General features: G+C 41.5%; 1 protein-coding gene and 1 pseudogene across 7 annotated transcripts in view; both read left to right on the plus strand.

Annotated features, from left to right (window-relative positions):
• The first annotated feature begins 5281 nt into the window (after positions 1–5281).
• LOC104611490 (3-ketoacyl-CoA synthase 4 pseudogene) lies at positions 5282–6153 on the plus strand (annotated as a pseudogene).
• A 326-nt stretch (positions 6154–6479) lies between these two features.
• The window catches only part of LOC104611429 (plastidal glycolate/glycerate translocator 1, chloroplastic-like), a 65927-nt gene continuing 53211 nt past the window's right edge, over positions 6480–19195 (plus strand). Inside the window, exons 1-2 of one of the 7 annotated variants that reach the window (XM_088901155.1) lie at positions 6480–6557; positions 7379–7979. The gene's annotated coding sequence lies outside the window, so the exon portion shown is untranslated. Of the gene's footprint in view, positions 6558–6585; positions 7980–19195 lie in introns of those variants that run through there. The other 6 variants (XM_010278459.3, XM_010278460.3, XM_010278458.3 and 3 more) reach the window with 6 other exon arrangements.

The following is a 19195-nucleotide window of genomic DNA, read 5'->3' on the forward strand; positions in this document are numbered from 1 at the left end:
TCAGCAGGCTCCTCCCTGACTCAACTCTCAAATGCTCCGTTGCCAAAAGCCAGCCAAAGATGAAGCTGGAGTTCCTAGAAAGGGCCTAGAAATACATTGCTGCCAAAGAGGCTTTCGCTATGGATGCCCATGAGAGAGGCATAGAGCACCAGAACGGAGCCCCCGGGAAGAAGAGGAAGAACGGAGACCAGGGCCGCAGCAACAACAACAGGAAGCCACTGGCCTCGGCCTTGGCTTACAATTAGTACACGCCACTCAACTCCACCCATACACAAATTCTGATGTTGATCGGGCAGGAGAAATTTATGAAGTGGCCTAAAAAGTTGAAGAAGAATCCCCGTCGGGGGAATCCCAAGAAGTATTGCAAGTTCCATAGAGGTACCGGCCACGACACCGAGGACTGTTAGGATCTCAAAAACAAGATAGAGTCCCTCATTCATCGAGGCTACCTCAAGCAATACGTTGAAGGCGAGGTTGGCGCCTCGTCCTCTCAGCAGCAGCAGCACCAACAAGTATCCGGCGTCATCGACATCATAGTGGGAGGCATAGCCTCGGGGGGAGCTTCGGCCTCAGCCCGCAAGGCCTATGCCAGGAAGTTGAACATCCATGGGCCGGCCCTCAAGAAGCAAAAGCAAGAGTCTCTCTCCTTCACGGATGAGGACCTGAAAGGGGTAGCAGCCCCCCATGACGACGCATTGGTGGTTTCGGCCATCATTGAAAACTTCATAGTCAAGAGGATCCTTATTGATAGTGGCTCCTCAGCCGACATCCTTTTCTACAAAGCTTTTGAAAAGATGAAGATAGCTCCGGAGCACCTCCAGCCAGTAGAGGCCCCGCTAGTTGGCTTCTCCGACAACATCATCAAACCAGAGGGCAAGATCTCCCAACCAGTCATAGTGGGGACGGAGCCCCAGTAGATGATGAGGATGACAGAGTTCCTAGTCGCGAAGATCGGCTCACCCTACAATGCCATTATGGGGAGGCCAACTCTTCATGCACTCCGAGCAGCTATCTCCTCCTACCACCTCACCTTGAAGCTCCCCACCAAGCATGGTGTCGGAGTTGTTCGTGGGGACCAGCACGCCTCTCGCTAGTGCTATGTGGCAGCACTAAAGGGCAAGAATAAAGAAGCTCTGCCACTAGAGGGTCTTGACCTCAGGGAGGAGCTAGCGAGCCGAGGCCAACCGGCCGAGGACCTCGTCTTGGTCCCCTAGACGAGGACGAACCCGACAAGATAGTCCGAGTGGGGTCCAACCTTCCTCCCGGGAGCCTATCCGAACTGGTAAGTTTCCTCAGACTCAATGCTGACATCTTTGCTTGGTCCACAACTAATATGCCCGAATTTGACCCTTGGTCATTACACATAGGCTAAGCATGGACCCGAGCTCTAGGCCAATCCGGCAGAAGAAGAGGAACTTTGCACTAGAGCGTTGGAAGGCCATAGAGGAGAAAGTTGAAAAGTTACTCGACGTTGGCTTCATATGAGAGGTACACTACCCTAACTGGTTGTCAAATGTGGTTATGGTGAAGAAAGCTAATGGGAAATGGCGAATCTGTATTGATTTCACAGACCTTAAGAGAGTCTGCCCCAAGGACAGTTTTTCTTTGCCAAGGATAGACCACCTTGTTGACGCCACTATAGGGTACGAGCTACTTAGCTTCATGGATGCCTTCTCCGTACACAATCAGATAAAGATACACCCAGATGATGAAGAGAAGACCTCGTTCATCACTGAACATGGGACATACTGCTACTGTGCGATGCCCTTCGTCCTCAAGAATGCTGGGGCCACCTACCAGCGTCTTGTCAACAAGGTGTTTAAAGAACAGATGGGGAGGAATATCAAAGCCTATGTGGATGATATGGTAGTGAAGAGCCTGAAGGCCGAGACCCACATCTCAGACCTAGCCGAAACCCATGTCTCGGACCTAGTCGAGACCTTTGACACCTTGCATAAGTACAAGGCCGAGACCCACGATCTCTACATTACACCTTGTAGAAGTACAAGGCCGAGACCCACATCTCGGACCTCGTTGTCACTCAAAGAGGCATTGAAGCTAATCTTGAGAAGATACATGCCATACTAGACATGGTACCCCCAAGGACGGTGAAGGAGACCCAAAATCTCACCGGCCGAATAACAACCCTCAATTGCTTCATGTCAAAGTTAGCCGAGCACTGCCTACCCTTCTTCCGTGCCATCAAGAAGATGAAAGAGTTCCAATGGACGGAGGAATGTCAGTACGCCTTTGACAAGCTCAAGGTGTACCTTACTTCGCCTCTTCTCCTCGCCCGGCCGGTCGAGGAGGAACCTTGTAACTGTACCTCTCGGCCGGGGATGAAGCAGTCGGTTCAGTCCTCATCAAGGAAGATGGTGCGCAGAAGCCAGTGTACTATGCTAGCAAGGTCCTTTGTGACGCCGAGACCAGGTACCCCAAGGTAGAGAAGTTGGCTTTTGTCCTCGTGGTTTCGGAAAGGAAACTTCGGCCATACTTCTAGGCCTTTGACAAGCTCAAGGTGTACCTTACTTCGCCTCTTCTCCTCGCCCGGCCGGTCGAGGGGGAACCCTGTAATTGTACCTCTCGGCCGGGGATGAAGCAGTCAGTTCAATCCTCATCAAGGAAGATGGTGCGCAGAAGCCAGTATACTATGCCAGCAAGGTCCTTTGCGACGCCAAGACCAGGTACCCTGAGGTAGAGAAGTTGGCTTTTGTCCTCGTGGTTTCGGAAAGGAAACTTCGGCCATACTTCCAAGCCTACACTGCAGTGGTCCTGATGAACCAACCCCTTCAGACTGTCCTTGCCAAACCCGAGACCTCGGGATGCCTGACAAAGTGGGCCATTGAGTTGTTTGAGTTTGACATCCAGTACCATCCGAGGCCCGCGATCAAAGCATAAGCTCTGCCAGATTTCATAGTAGAGTGCAGCTTCAGCCGAGCCCTTCACAGCCCCCAAAAAATGCTGAGGGGGATCATGTAGACGATGAGGCTCAACCCCAATAGAAGCTCTTTGTCGACGGCTCCTCTAACGCTAAAGGAAGCGGAGTGGGCCTCATCCTTCTCACCTAGATGATTTTGTCCTGGAGTATGCACTAAGGTTCGACTTTTCAGCATCAAACAATGAAGCCAAGTATGAGGCCCTCCTCGCTGGTTTGCAGCTTGCTAGGGACCTCGGCTCCTCATACATCGAAACCTTCAGTGACTCTCAGCTGGTGGTGAATCAGGTGAACGGTGAGTACGAGGCCAGGGAATAAAGTATGTCCAAGTACCTCGCCAAAGTCCAAAATCTAGCCCACCACTTCCAACGCTTCTCCTTGCAACGGGTCCTGCGAGTCGAGAACGCACGAGTCGATGCCTTCTCCAAGTTGGCAAGTACCTCGAGCGGATCCCCTGGCCGGACCGTGCACGTCGACAAGCTGCTTCGGCCCTCCATTGAAGAAGCCCAAGTACTCCCAATAGAGGCCAAACCTTCATGGATGGATCCTATCGTCAACTTCCTATCAACTAGACGGCTACCTAAAGATAGAAATGAGGTAAAATGACTCAGACGACAGGCAACCCACTACACCCTATTGGAAGGGAAACTATATCGAAGATCCTTCACCTTGCCTTACCTCTGATGCCTTCGTTCGGAGGAGGGCATCTATCTGCTACGAGAAATTCATGAAAGCATCTACGGTAATCATCTCGGCGGGAGAGCCCTAGCCCAAAAGTCCTAAGGCAGGGTTACTTCTGGCCTACCCTCCACAAGGACACAACTAGATTGGTGCAAAAGTGTAAACCATGCCAGAGGCACGCCAACTTATGCCACCAACCAGCCACCACTCTCTCAACCCTCAGCAGCCCATGGCCCTTTGCCAAATGAGGCATGGACCTCCTTGGCCCCTTTCCTCAAGCCACGAGGGGAAGAAAGTACCTCGTTGTTGCAGTAGACTACTTCACCTTCGGAGATTCTACCTCGGGTTCTCACCCGGGGCCTTTGACGCATTATGTCTTGCAGTGCCTCGACCATCTACCTTCGACTTCTACAGTATTCGGAGCCCATTCTACCTCGGCCTTAACACAAGCTCTCCGAACCCTTGAAGCCTTCGGCCAGCCTTCGGAGTCTAGGGGCGAAATTACTTTGTTGTCCTTGGCCAATCCGAGGACCAACATAAACAATCCATGAAAGCTTTGTTCCCAGTCTTCATCACTAGTTAACCTGAAAGCTCTATTCTCGGTCCTCATCACCGGTTAACTAGAAACATTAGCAACGATGGAAATCTGACCTTTCCATCCTCCCTTTCCGTTTTGAAGGAAATTTACATTTAAGGGGATCGTCATTTCCCATCAAACTTTCGATCGCAAACCATTTCGCCACCGTTGATTGAGAAAACAGTTCGGAGCTGAGCTAACTGAAATCTCCCGTGTACATCATCCTCAATCAGTTCAAAATCTGCCCAAGTAAGTCCTGCTTGCGTCATTTTCTTTTTTTCTGGGTAAAATGCAAAAACCTCCCCTGAAATTTCTGACAATCATAAAAACCTCTCCTATAGTTTCATTTTAGCAAAAACCTCCCCTCTATTTTTAACAAAATTAACAAATACCTCCCTTCTGTCAATTACCCAGACGGAAAGCGTTAAAGAGATGATATTTTTTTCAAAATACCTATTTTACCTTTTCTCGAACACTGTTCATCTTCTTCCCGTTCGAACCCAGAAGCAGAGGTAACGGCGTTACCCCTCTAAATCCGATCTCTTCCTCATCTCTCATATTCTTGGACTTATTGTTCTTTTTCGTACTTCTTCTTCTTATCCATCTTTTCTACTTATTCTTGCTCTGCTTGTTCTTCTTCTTCTGGCATTGTCCCCTTCCATCGCACCTATTTTTTTCCACCGCCATTGCAACTCTCAGCAGCGGCGGTGCTTCATGCGAAACCTCTCCCTTTCCGCCATTTTCTCCCTGTTTTCTACCATCTTAATGATCTACTATGTGTTTGCATTAATAATTCCTTTGTCCGCAATTAATTTGATGGTTGGAAGCTTGGACTGAATTATAAGCTGAGGAGCCCAGGATATGCACGGAAACCCTCAAAGAAGCTTCCAAATCTATGTGTGTGTTGTGTACCTTATTTTTTATTCAGTCGGTAAAGAACTAAAGATCTCTCTCAGACTGGTTTTTTAATAATTTTTCGGTGAGCTGTTCTGAAGCTTGGTTTGCTACCTACATAAAAATGCATTTATTTTAATGATTTCACCGCTCAATTAGTGTTTAGAACCACTAGGCTCAGTCACCAATTCGCTATGGAAGGAGTGGGAGCTCAAGCCGCCGAAAATGGTGGTGCCGGTGTAGGAAGCGACGTTCAAGCCCGACAAAGTCAGAGATTGGCTGATTTCTTACAAAGCGTGAACGTTAAATATGTGAAGTTGGGGTATCATTACTTGATGAAATATCTTGTCACTTTATCTCTTGTTCCGGTGATGGCTGTGACCTTGGTCCAAGCGTTGTAGTGGAGCTTAGAGGATATCCTTGAGCTATCACTTGATTCACATCAGCTTGAGAACAATTTGGTGAGTGTCGCCATTTGCTCTGCACTGCTTGTATTGGGTGCTACCATCTATTTCATGACACGACCACGCTCCGTGTATCTGGTGGACTTTTCCTACTACCTCCCTCCCTTAGACCTGAGGGTTAACTTCAAGGATTTCATGGAACACTCAAGGCTCATTGGGGACTTCTCCGCTCAAGTTCCAACTCAAGATCTTCAAGCGCTCCGAAATGGGTGAGGAGACGCACGTCGCTGACGCGATGCACTACATTTCTCCACGGCCGACGATGGATAACACTAGGGAGGAAGCCGAGTAGGTCATGTTTGGCACTCTAGAAAACCTCTTCTCTAATACCTCCGTGAAGGCTAAGACTAGTCGTGAACTGTAGCTTGTTCAATCCGACCCCTTCGCTGTCTGCCATGATTATCAACAAGTACAAGCTAAGAGGTAACATTAGGAGCTTTAATTTGGGCAAAACGGAATGCAGTGCGGGAGTGATCGCCATCGACTTGGCCAAGGACATGCTCTAGGTTCACCGCAACACTTTTGTCATCGTTGTCACCATTGAGAACATCACCCATAACTGGTACTTCGAGAACAAGAAATCATCATCTCGAAGAAGATGAGAGAAGAGGAAGAGATCGGATTTAGAGGGGTGTCGCAGCTGCCTCTGCTTCTGAGTTCAAACGGGGAAGAAGATGAACATGTTCGAGAAAGGGTAAAATAGGCATTTTGAAGAAAAATATCATTTATTTAACGTTTTCCATCTTGGTCAAAGGGAGGTATTTGTTAATTTTGTCAAAAATAAAGAGGAGATTTTTGCTAAAATAAAACTATAAGGGAGATTTTTATGATTGCCAGAAACTTCAGGGGAGGTTTTTGCATTTTACCCATTTTTTTATATATATTTCCGTTCCTTCTCCTAGTTTCTTGCCATGGAGTTATAGGCGTTGGGCCCGCTCTCGGAGCCAGTGAAGAAGCTCCCTGCCGAACCAGCTTCAGTCAAGTTCCTAACACACCCACCTCTACCGTATTCCACATACTTAATCTATGGTTAACTAGTTATTTATCTTCTTTTAGTTGTGCTTATCTTTTGCGATTCTGAATTAATATATTTGTTAGAAGTTTCTTAGAAAGAATCAATATCTTTTGCGATTCTGAATTAATATATTTGTTAGAAGTTATTTATCTGCAACTTTTTTTTTTATCTGTTTTTGTTTTCTCTTCCGATGATGCTTTTGCTTGCCCATGGTGCGTTAGTTTTCTTTTTCTTTTTCTTCTGTTCAAGGCTTAGACTCTGTTTAGAATAAAAAGTCTGAAGTTTCAAATCCTGATGTATCATTCCCTTTCAATCAGTAGTTCTATCGATCTGTTATTCGTTAGGTTTGCTTTACTTAAAATTGATACTGGCATGGAATTTGCTCTGATTTCAAGAGTTATATTTCTTGTTCTGTAAGTTAGATTTAATGGTCTTGTTGTTTTTTTCTTTTGAGACTGAGATGAGAAACATGAAGTCTATTTAGTTGTTGGATGTCACTGAATTATGATCTCGGAGGCGATTGTTGGTGTGATACTCCCGATTCCCGATGTTCGTTTCATCTGCCTCCGCCCACCTCCGACAACATTGTCGGAGGCGGAGGCGGAGGCGGTGGACGGCGGTGGGCAGCGTTGCTGGTGAAAAGATTGCAAGAAGAAGAAGATAAACAGTGATTTTATCCTTCATTATATTATTTTAAAAAGTTAATCATTTTTTATTTTTTTTAAAAAATATTATTTTATTGATATTAAGGCCCAAAAATTACTCTTATATACTATTATCCTTAATTCTAACGATCTGAATGAATTAACCAGATGGTTAACCAAGTAAAACCACGACCCAGTGGGCTTTACGGTTTTTGATCGACCCAACAATGCCTTGGGCTTGGATTGAGTTTAGGCCGGGATCCATAAACTCAAAAAATACCGAATCTGCTTCTTACAAAGGGCGCCTCACACCGATCGCACACGCACATCCATGGAACTTCTCCCGTACCTATAAGTTATTATTCACGGAAGATGCCTGTGAGGCGCTCCGTGTGATGTGAGGCGACTCGTGTGAGGAGTAGATCCCGTCTATGTTGCCACGTCAAGAATGGACACTTGATTACCGTCTTTGCCACGATGGTCGTTGCTTTTCATGCCCAAGTCGTCTGCAAACTGCAAAGCTTCGACGAAACCCATCGCCATTAGGCTTTTCATGCCCAAGTCGCCTGCAAATTGCAAACTTCGACGAAACCCATCGCCATTAGGGTTCTTCATTTAGATTGTTGGACGGATTGCTTCTCATTTATCAACTTGTAACGAAAAGCATTGGCTTTTCTAATCCCATCGATGTTGGAGTTCCGGACCTTTCTGACTCTGTGATAGCCTGAAATTTCACTTCACCATCGGGCATTTCTGCGACATCAAAAAGGTAACTTTCTATTCTTCTCATCCTATTTCCCCAATTTCATTCCTATGCATCTGTTTTTTTTTATTTTTTTTCTGCATTTCTTCTTTTATTGGAGACATCTTGTCCGGGATATGGGTTCAATTTGAAGCAGAGAGGATCTGGCGTTCTGCAAAACCCTAGGGGCATATTTGTCATTGTACTGTGCCTCATGCTTCTGCGCTGTTCCTGGATTCTTGGAAGTTAGTTTCTTCGCGGCTCAGTAGGCAAAATACCAAAAACACCCTTTCTTGTACTTGTAAAGTGTAAACTTGGGTGTTTTGGTCGAATTGAAGTTTTTTAAGAGTATTTTGGGAATCTCACTTTAGGTCCTGGACTTTCAAATGCTCACACTTTATTACCTGAACTTCGAGAAATCTATATCTATACTACCTATAAAAGAGCGAATGAACCTTCTTTCTGTAATTTTCATTGGACATTTTCTACCCATTGTCTAAGCATACAACGGGCATAAAGAGCGCATATGTCCTTTACTCTCACTTTCGAAACTGCCCACTTATAACTGTTCAGAAACTGCCCATGAATCATAAATAATTTTGTCTTAGAGATATTTCCACTTGCAAATGCAAGTGCATGTTTACTAATATACATTAAAGCCCGAAACTGATAAACTAAGTGCTTGTTCATTTGCATCATAGTTTTCAAGGCACCAAGGCGCTTTGTCGCCTAGTCGCCTATGTGATGGATTTTTTATGTAGAAAACATAGATCCTAGGGTAGTTCCCTAGGTATCATAACCACATTTCCTTAAGAATTATTCATAATTTTCATAAGAAAAGTATAGAATTCATGTTAAAGTATAGAAAATCAACATATTCATGAGAAGAAAAAGAAGGAAAAGAAAAAAAAATATAGGGGCTGAACCCTTATTTTTGTTATAGGAAAAGAAGAAAAGAAAATGTGTTGATAAGTTCTTCCTTATTGGTTCAGGTTTTAAAGTCTTTGGGGGTTCAATACAGCATTTAGCAATGTTTATATTGATTAAACCCCAACAAATAACAAAATAATAAAAAGAAATTAGTATATAAACACACAAAATGAATATTTTAGTTTAATAGTGCCTATTTTATAATTATACTATCAAAAAATAAAGAATAGCAAAGCATTTTATAATACATAGCACAAATCTGTTTGGCGATTAGGCGAGGTGAGCCTCAAAGGGCACTTGTCGCCTAGGCGTCGCCTTGACAACTATGATTTGCATTAAAGCCCAATTTGGCCAATATGTGTCGAAATTTCAAACCTTGCAATAAACTCCCCTTTATGTGTTGCAATTTGCAAGTTTAATATTGGATCCTATTAGCATGGTGGCTTGAACCCCACTACTAGTCTCTTGAGCAAATGAAGAGCATAATTACATTGTGAAAATCTGATCTCTAATTGTGGTCAACATATTTCAATCCCAAGGAAGTACCTCAACTTCCCTAAGTCGTTAGTATGAAACCCTTTAAAAGAAGACATAAGAGCATTAATTCCACATTTATCATCACCTAGAATAAAAGTAATATCGTCTATATAGATTATGAAGATGATTGGCTAGAAGAAGAGCTCCGAGAAAACATCAACAAATTAAACTAGTATTTTTTTAACCCAAAGTATATTACAACCTCACTAAACTTACTAAACCATGCATGAGAGGAATACTTAAATTCATAGATAGCCTTTCTGAGATCATAGACCTTCCTAGACTCCCCTTGAGCAACAAAACTAGGGTGTTCTCCATAAACACCTTTTAAATGTAAATCACCATGCAATATCAAGAAGGCATTCTTCACATCAATTTGAAGAAGTGGCTAGTTAGGTGATCATAGGATGGGCTGAATTGGGCCTTGCACCTAAGATAAGGGCTATAGCTGAAGCCTAGCCTAGTCGGGTCTCGAGCCGGAAATATAATCCCAGGGCAGGGCTTTGGGCCTATGTCATTAAATACATTTTACTTAATAAATAAAATAATTTGTATTATATGACATATAAGATATGTATAATTTGTTATAATTTTTACAAATATAAAATACTACATATACTATCTTATATGTATCATTTTATATATATATATATATATATAAATATATAAATTAAACATATGAACATACATACATGATACATGTAAGTAACTTGCATGGAAACAATAATACATATAAAAGATACTTGATAACAACTAGAATGGTCTCAACATCATCTCTGCCATATGTTTTAGTAAATACCTTATCAAGAAGATGAGCTTTCAAGCTCTCAATAGAGCTACTCATTAGATACTTTATAGTGTATACCGAACAACACTTGATGCATTTCTTATTAGGTGGTAGCAAGACAAGTTCTAGTGTACCATTGTCATGTATGGTTGATATTTCTTCTTCCATCTAGCCTAGGCCAATGTAGCTTCCTAAGTAGAGGAATGGTTATAGATGATGAAGATGAGATAAAGCCACGGTTAGTGTCGGCTGTATAGGGGCAGTTTGGTCCTTTTATTTATATTGGGAGTGGGGTGTAATGTTTGACTTGAATGATCTGTGTGATGTGTCCCACACTTTAAGTAGGGGACACATCTATGGATGCCTTCTACGGATGCCTCTGTGAAGGAGATGATGAGTGTCCCATGTAGTGTTTTAAAAGCGTAAGGTGCAAAAAAGGCGTAGGGGTCAATTTGCGCCTGAGGTGCAAGGCGAGGCACGCGCCTTTTTGAAGAAAGGCACAAAAATACAAAAAAATAAAAAATGTTAGAAAATTCAAAAAAAATATTAAACATAATATTAACAAAAAATATAAACTTAAATTTTAAAATAATGTTTTAAAAAACCTATTATCTAAAATTAAAATACATAAACATAAGATGTAAAGCATATTCAAATGAGAATTTAAAAATAAAATCAAACATATAAAACATTTTCAAGCATGTAAAACCTCTAATCTCTTTTTTCACTTAATTGCATTACTTCAAGTAGTTAATGTAATGTAAAACATATTACATTCCTGATTTTATGAGCCGCCTTTGTGCCACGCTCCTCGAGGCAAGCCCAAACAAGTCCACGTTAAGTCTTAAATTCTTAGTTTTCACACAAAAAATAATGATTTTATAATTTTAATTGCTTTTTAAGAAGATATTTTATTAGGATGAATGAATGAATAACATTACCAAATTGGGGGTTCTCGGAGCTTCGGTTACTTGTTCTGTCTTTGAGTCGTCTTTTTGTTTTGGATTGTGAGTTGTGTCAGTTAAGGAAGCATCATTGTGTTCCCTTTAGTCCTAGGTTGACAGTTATATGTTGTCATTTTTCTTTAGTTAATTCAGACATTTGGGGTCCAAATAAAATAGTGTCATATAATGGTTACAGATGCTAAGTAATTTTAGTTGATGATTATTCAAGGATGACGTGACTTTACCTTATGAAAGAAAGGAGTGAGCTGTTTTCCATTTTTTAAAAATTTTATACTGAGATCCACAATCAATTTGGTTTGCACATTAAGATTCTTCATTCTGATAATGGTCAATAGTACTTTTATACACCGTTTCAGGAATATTTGGAACAACATGGCATTATCCATCAGACCTCATGTACCTACACCCCTCAGTAAAATGAGGTGGTTGAGAGAAAGAACCGCCGTTTTTTGGAAACTTCTCGGACCCTTTTGCATCATATGAATGTACCCAAATGTTTTTGGAGTGATGCTATGCTTACACCTTGCTTCCTTATTAACCGGATGCCCATGCCCATCCTTGAAGGTCATTCTCCCTTCACCACTTTGTTTCCTATCTTGTCTCTGTTCCCTCTTACTCCCAAAGTTTTTGGGTGTGTGTGCTTTGTCCATAATCTTGGGCATGGAATGGACAAATTATATGCACGATCCACCAAGTGTATCTTTCTTGGATATTCTAAGACTCAGAAGGGGTATAAGTGTTACTACCCCAGTTCTTGCGTTCCTTTATGTGTCCTGATGTTACTTTCTTTGAGTCTATTTAGGGGTGGATGCGAGTTAATCCGAGCTAAATAGCTAGCTATTTTAGTTCAACTCGCTAAGGAAGTTTGAGGCTTGAGCTCGGTTCGAGCTAGAGAGTTGAGCTTGAGTTCGACTCAAGTCAAAAGCTCATAAGCGCGTAAGCTCGAGCTTGACTATAAGCTAAATGTGTTATAAAAATAAAAGATTATATTTAAAAAATATTTTTATTTGATAATTAAAAAATTAAGAATTATAATAATTAGTTATTATTATATATAAAAATAAAATATTATATATATAACATTTTTATTTTATATATTATTTTTTATGTATATATATATATGTTTGTATACATATATACATATATGTAGAAGCTTGATTAGGCTTGCAAGCCTCACAAGCCGAGCTTTATTGGGCTCGAGCTCGGTTTAAACCCAGCCAAGCCGAGATCGAATAGCTCTTGAAAAGCTCAGCTCATGGCCACCCTTAAGTTTGTTCCATGTTTTTTTCTAGGTTGGATGTTTCTTCTTCTTTTTCTCTACCTCCTCTTCCAGTTCCCGTTGAGGATCCCATTCCTCTTGTTCCAGTTGTGACCAATCCTTTGCCTCCAGTGCAACTTCTTGTTGAACGACCACCCATCCGCCAAGTGTATACGCATCGACATGTACCAGCTCCTCCAACTATTTCACTGTCGACAGATCTGGTAGTTGTTCCCACACCAGCCCCACCCTTGTCTCTGACTTTGATCTTCCCATTGCCTTGCGGAAAGGTAAACGCAGTTGCACCCTTCACCTCATTTCAAATTATGTTTCTGTATCTCACCTTCTTCCCATCGCTAGTTTGTTTTTATGTTGTTTTTTGTTTCTGTTCCTAAGGATGTCTAGGAAGCTCTTGCCTTTCCAAGGTGGCGCCATGCAATGGAAGAAGAACTCTTCGCTTTGGCTCATAATCATATGTGGGATCTAACCACACTCCCTCCTGGTAAACATGTTGTAGGTTGTAAGTAGACCTGTTCATGGGTTGGGCTCGGGCTTAGCTTTTGCCAAAATTTGAATGGGGTCCGACCTGAAGCTCGAGGTCGACACAGTGTAAGTCAGGCTCAAAGCCCGACCCATGAACAGGTCTAGTTGTAAGTGGGTATACAATATTAAGTATTACCCAATGGTAAGAGCGGTTGAAAGCTTGACTGGTTGTCAAAGGTTACTCCCAAATGTATGGTATTGACTACACAGAGACCTTCTCTCCTGTTGCTAAGATTGGTTCAGTTCATGTTTTGATATCTCTAGCCGTTATGTATGCTTGGCCTTTGTTTTAATTTGACATCAAGAATGCATTTTTACATGGTGATCTCCTTGAGGAGGTCTATATGGAGCACTGGGGTTTGTTGCTCAGGGGGAGGATGGTAAGGTGTGTAGACTAAAGAAGGCCATTTATGGACTTAAACAGTCCCCTCGTGTGTGGTTTGGTAGTTTAAGTGAAGTGGTAAAGAAATTTGGCAAGAAACATGTCAAGTTGATCACTCAATATTTAGCTATGATTCAGCTGTTGGGAAGATTTTATTTGTAGTATATGTAGATGACACTATTATTACTGGCAGTGGTAGGTTGGGGATTGATAGGCTGAAGACTTTTTTGAATGATCACTTCCAGACAAAGGACCTTTTTTGGATAAATCATCTAGACAAAGGTTTCTTGGGGATAGAAGTAAGATCTAAGCAAGGTATTAATTTGTGTTAAAGGAAGTATGCTCTTGATTTGTTGGAGGAGACAGGATTGTTGGGTGCCAAACCAGATGAAACACCTATAGAACCAAATGCCAAGTTGAGTAGTGATGCAGGTGAGGAGTTTGAAGATCTCAAAAGGTATAGAAGGTTGGTGGGTAAATTAAGCTACCTAACCATTACTCGGCCAGATATTTCATTTGCAGTTAGTGTGGTGAGCCAGTTTATGCAAATCCTTGGATTCCACGTTGGGATGTAGTCCTAAGGATTGTACGATATTTGAAAGGAGCTCCTGGTTGTGGCTTTTTATACAAGAGTGGAGGAAGCCTTGAGATAGAGGGATATAGAGATGCTGATTGGGTTGGTTCTGTATCTAAAGAAGGTCCACTACAAGTTATTGTACCTTTCTTGAGGGTAATTTGGTGACATGGCACATACAACTTGTGAACTAGTGTGGTTGAGGAACCTCTTACAGGAGATGGGGGTATTTGATTGATACCCCTATGAAGCTTTATTGTGACAACTACGCTGCAGCCCACATCTTTTCCAATCTAGTTTTTCTTGAGAGAGCAAAACATATAGAAATTGATTGTCACTTTGTGAGAGAGAAGGTACTCAGTGGAGTGATAAGTACTGCATATATTAACACAGGAAGTCAATGGGCAGACTTATTCACAAAAGAATTGAGTTGTGGGAGAGTGGACTACATATGTAACAAGCTGGGACTATATGACATATACAAACTAGCTTGAGGGGGAGTGTTAGTGTCATCTGTATAGGGGCAGTCCTTTTATTTATATTGGGAGTAAGGTGTAATGTTTGACTTGAATGATGTGTTTGATGTGTCTCATACTTAAGTAGGGGCATAATAGTAATTGTGTTTTATGTTAGTAAACTATAAATATATCAACCTAGCCGACTAGAGAGAGATTTTTCTCTCTTGCTCAAACCAGTTTTTTCTTCCCCTCTCTTCTCCTCTCTTCCTCTTCTCTCTTCTCTCTCATTCAATATCTTTCTACTATTGTTTTTAATCCAATACTAGTGCAGATCTGAATTTTATCAGCCACAATTAATGTTTTGAATATCGTAATTGTATTGTAAGTCGTAGATAAAGTTGAACTGAATCAAATTGTGAATTGTATAATAAATTGAAAGACTATTTCTATTTTTTATAAAGTTCTCAAAAAATAAAGACATATTAAAAGGCTGAATGTATATAGCCAAGTAACTTCACCCTATTTTTAATCTATCTACCATATATATACTTAAAACAATAGAATTTACTACTTATAATAGAAGCCTAAAATGATATAATCAAGTTTGACTTGGAAGTCAAATAAATCCACATACAATGGCTCTTTAACCTACATATGATGGAAAATTAACTCAATTTCTGGTCTTAAATAACATAAATAAATCATTTTCTAGCAAGGGCTCTAAAAAAGTCTCCCTTGACAAAACTAAATATAAACAAAAAATAACAAAGTACAGAACTGATTCTTAATTGAATTTATTTGAATCACAGTGAATCATAGAAATCATATAAATTGTAGGATTTGTGAACCAAAACATAGGATTCAAACAAAAAATCATAAGATTTTTACAGAAAAGGATTCAGACATAAGATTCGAATTAAAACCCTTGAGATTCATGATTCAAATCATGAATCATACCATAAGTCATAAGATTTTGACAATATTCTAACAATTTAGTAAACATTATTGAGTGTCTTATTCTCCTAGAGTCAATGATCATGTGTCTAAGAGTCATTTTAATTAGTGCGTTAAGTTGTTTGTGGTCTCGTGCATATTACTTCTTATATGGGATATCTGATATTGGTATTTTGTTACTTTTGTAGATGATTATCTCTATAACATGGATATTCTTAACAAAAGATAGTTCTAGACTATGATACCCAAATACCTATACATGCTGAACATACCAATGTTGGATTTGATAACTGATACTACATTGGAGACTTCTAAATGTACTTTATAGCATTGAAAATTTTAAAATATGTAAAATGGTATGCTTTAACAAATTATAATATGATAAAAAATCTACACGACAGAAATTTAATTAAATTTGGCAAGACAAAAGTCTTGAAAACAAGCCAGATCTTGATGTTATAACCAATCATGTGATTATTTATCAAATTCGGGGAGGGGGATTTTGATTTGTCAAAACCCTTCCGGTATAATGTCTTTCCAGCAACATAGTTTTTTCCTTGTGGAATAGACCCTCTATTTGAATAAATCCAAAGAGGGAATGATCAAATGGTGATATGAAGACTGTAGTGAGCAGAATTGTTCAATGTCTGATGATTTTGAGGTGTCCTTATGGTTGTGATGCTTGAATTAAAATTGATGAGTAATTTATGGCAATTGTTATGTGATCTAATGGCTGAGATGCATTGTGAAGTGTGACAAACTGAGTTTTATGAGGTATAGTGGCTGGGCCTGGGCATATGAAGCTGTGAAATGTGGATTACTGATTGAGTTTGTATATACTATTTGTGACTGCCAAGCAACTATATAATTAATACTTTGGTTTGTGCCTTGAGTATTTGTAGAATAGGATGGACACGTAGGCATCATCCAAGCTGTCATCTGATTTTTTCTCTATTTAGATGGCATCCATTAAGTTGACTGGTGAGAACTATGCTGAATGGGTCAGTAAAAGGAACTTATTTTAATGTAAAAGGGAAACCCAAATATTTGTTTTGAAGAAAAGCCCAAATCTGAAATTCTAAATGGATACAAGAAGATTCACAAATCAGAACTTGGTTGTGGAATAGTATGGAACCTATTGAAGTTCGACCTGCCCTAGAGTTCTGTTATGTTTGTTGACTGAAAAGTAAAGTAAACAGCAAGAAGTAGGAGAGGAAAGAAGAAGGAAGAAAGAGGAAGAAGGAGAGAAAAGGTCTAATTCGAATTAGAGAAAAGTATCTCCTAGTTTCGGCCAGACCTGTTATTATATTATTAATTTAGTGGAAAAGACTTAAGTGCCCTTATTTAAGTAAGAGGCACTCGCACTAACATAACAGTACACATCAGCATTCTCAACAGGTACAAAGACCGAAATACCCTTTCACTAACACCATTAACACTCCCCCTCAAGCTGGTGAGTATATATCATATAATCCCAACTTGTTACATATGTAGTCCACTCTCCCCCGACTCAAACCTTTTGTAAACAAGTCTGCCCACTGGTTTCCCGTACTAACATATGCAGTCTCTATCACTCCATTCAGCACCTTCTCTCTCACAAAATGACAGTCAACTTTGATGTGTTTGGTTCTTTCATGAAACACCGGATTGGAAGAGATATGAACCGCTGCCTGATTGTCACAATAGAGCTTCATTGGAGTACTGATGTCATATCCTATCTCCTGTAGAAGGTTCCTTAGCCACACTAATTCACAAGCAGTATGTGCCATGGCCCTATATTCTGCTTCTGCACTGCTTCTTGCCACAACTGTTTGCTTCTTACTTTTCCACGTTACTAGGTTACCCCCTAGAAAGGTGCAATAGCTTGTGGTAGATCGTCTATCAGACATAGAACCTGCCCAATCAGCATCGGTGTATCCTTCTACTTCTAGTTTTCCCCCACTCCTGTACAGCAAACCACAGCCAGGAGCTCCTTTCAAATACCTCACAATCCTTAGCACTGCATTCCAATATGGGACCAAAGGTTTCTGCATGAATTGACTCACCACACTAATCGCAAATGAAATATCTGGCCGAGTAATGGTTAGATAGTTTAGTTTGCCTACAAGTCGTCAGTATCTGCCAGGGTCTTCAAATACTTCATCTATATCACTGCTCAGCCTCGTATTTGTTTCCATAGGTGTCTCAGTCGGTTTAGTACCCAACAAACCTGTTTCTTCCAATAAATCAAGTACATATTTCCTCTGACACAAATTAATGCCATGCTTAGATCGTGCTACCTCTATGCCCAAAAAATATTTCAACTTGCCAAGGTCCTTTGTCTGAAAGTGTTCCTGTAGGAATGCCTTCAGTCTGTCAATGCCCATTTTATCACTCCCAGTCACAACGATATCATCTACATACACCACCAGTATTATTTTGCCTGCCGGAGAGTCAAGACTGAAGACAGAGTGATCAACTTGGCACTGTTTCATACCAAACTTCTTGACCACCTCACTGAACCTACCAAACCATGCTCGAGGGGACTGTTTAAGTCCACATATAGCCTTCTTAAGTTTGCATACCTTACCATCCTCCCCCTGAGCAACAAACCCTGGTGGTTGCTCCATGTAGACCTCCTTGAGCAAATCACCATGCAAAAAGGCATTTTTGATATCTAGCTAATGTAGAGGCCAATCATACATAGTTGCAAGGGAGATGACGACACGAACTGACCCTATCTTAGCAACCGGGGAGAATGTCTCTGTGTAGTCAATGCCATAGGTTTGGGAGTACCCTTTGGCAACCAGCCGCGCCTTCAGGCGCTCAACACGACCATCTGGCAAGTACTTAACAGTATACACCCACTTACAACCGACAGCCTGCTTCCCAGGAGGAAGAGCGGTGAGGTCCCAAGTGTGATTATGATGGAGAGCAGAGAGCTCTTCTTCCATAGCACGACACCACTCTGGAGAGGTAAGGGCTTCCTGTTCATCCTTAGGAACAACCACGGAGGATAACAAAGAGATGAACTGGCGATGGGAGGCGGAGAGGTAAGTGAAACAAAATTGGAAATAGGGTGAAGGGTGCAGGTATGTTTACCTTTCCGGAAGGCAATAGGAAGATCAAGATCGGAGGCTGGTGTCGGAGCTGGAGCTGGATCTGTCGACGGTGATGAAGCCGGAGGAGTTGCAGCCGGTACACGTGGGCGATGTGTATACACGTGACGGATGGGTGGACGGTCAACAGACGGTGGCACTGGAGGCAAGGACGTAGGCACGACTAGAACCAGGGGAGGAGGATCAGCCACAGGAAGAGGAAGAGGAAGAGGAGGAGGTGATGTGGAGGAAGCAGCATCACCGGACCCGACGAAGAACGGAGTAGACTCGAAGAATGTAACGTCAGCACATACCAAGGAACGACGAGAACTGGGATGATAACACTTGTACCCTTTCTGAGTTCGGGAATAGCCAAGGAAGATACACTTCAGGGAACGTGCATCTAACTTGTCAGTCCCGGGACCCAGATTATGAACAAAGCAGACACACCCAAATACCCGAGGAGAAAGCGGAAATAGAGACATGTTGGGGAACAAGACACTAAAGGGAGAACGACCATCAAAGAATAGACGTGGGCATCCGATTAATTAAGAAACAAGAGGTGAGCATGGCATCGCTCCAAAAGGTTTTGGGAACATTCATGTGGTGCATGAGGGAGCGTGCCGTTTCTACAAGATGTCGGTTCTTTCTCTCAGTAACCCCATTTTGTTGTGGAGTGTAGGTACATGAAGTTTGATGTATAATGCCATGTTGGTCCAAGTATTCTTGAAAAGATGAAGACAAGTATTCACGGCCATTATCAAAACGGAAAATTTTG

The sequence above is a fragment of the Nelumbo nucifera genome, chromosome 3 (genome assembly GCF_055504915.1).
Source record: "Nelumbo nucifera cultivar China Antique chromosome 3, China Antique-T2T, whole genome shotgun sequence".
NCBI classification, from domain to species: domain Eukaryota; kingdom Viridiplantae; phylum Streptophyta; class Magnoliopsida; order Proteales; family Nelumbonaceae; genus Nelumbo; species Nelumbo nucifera.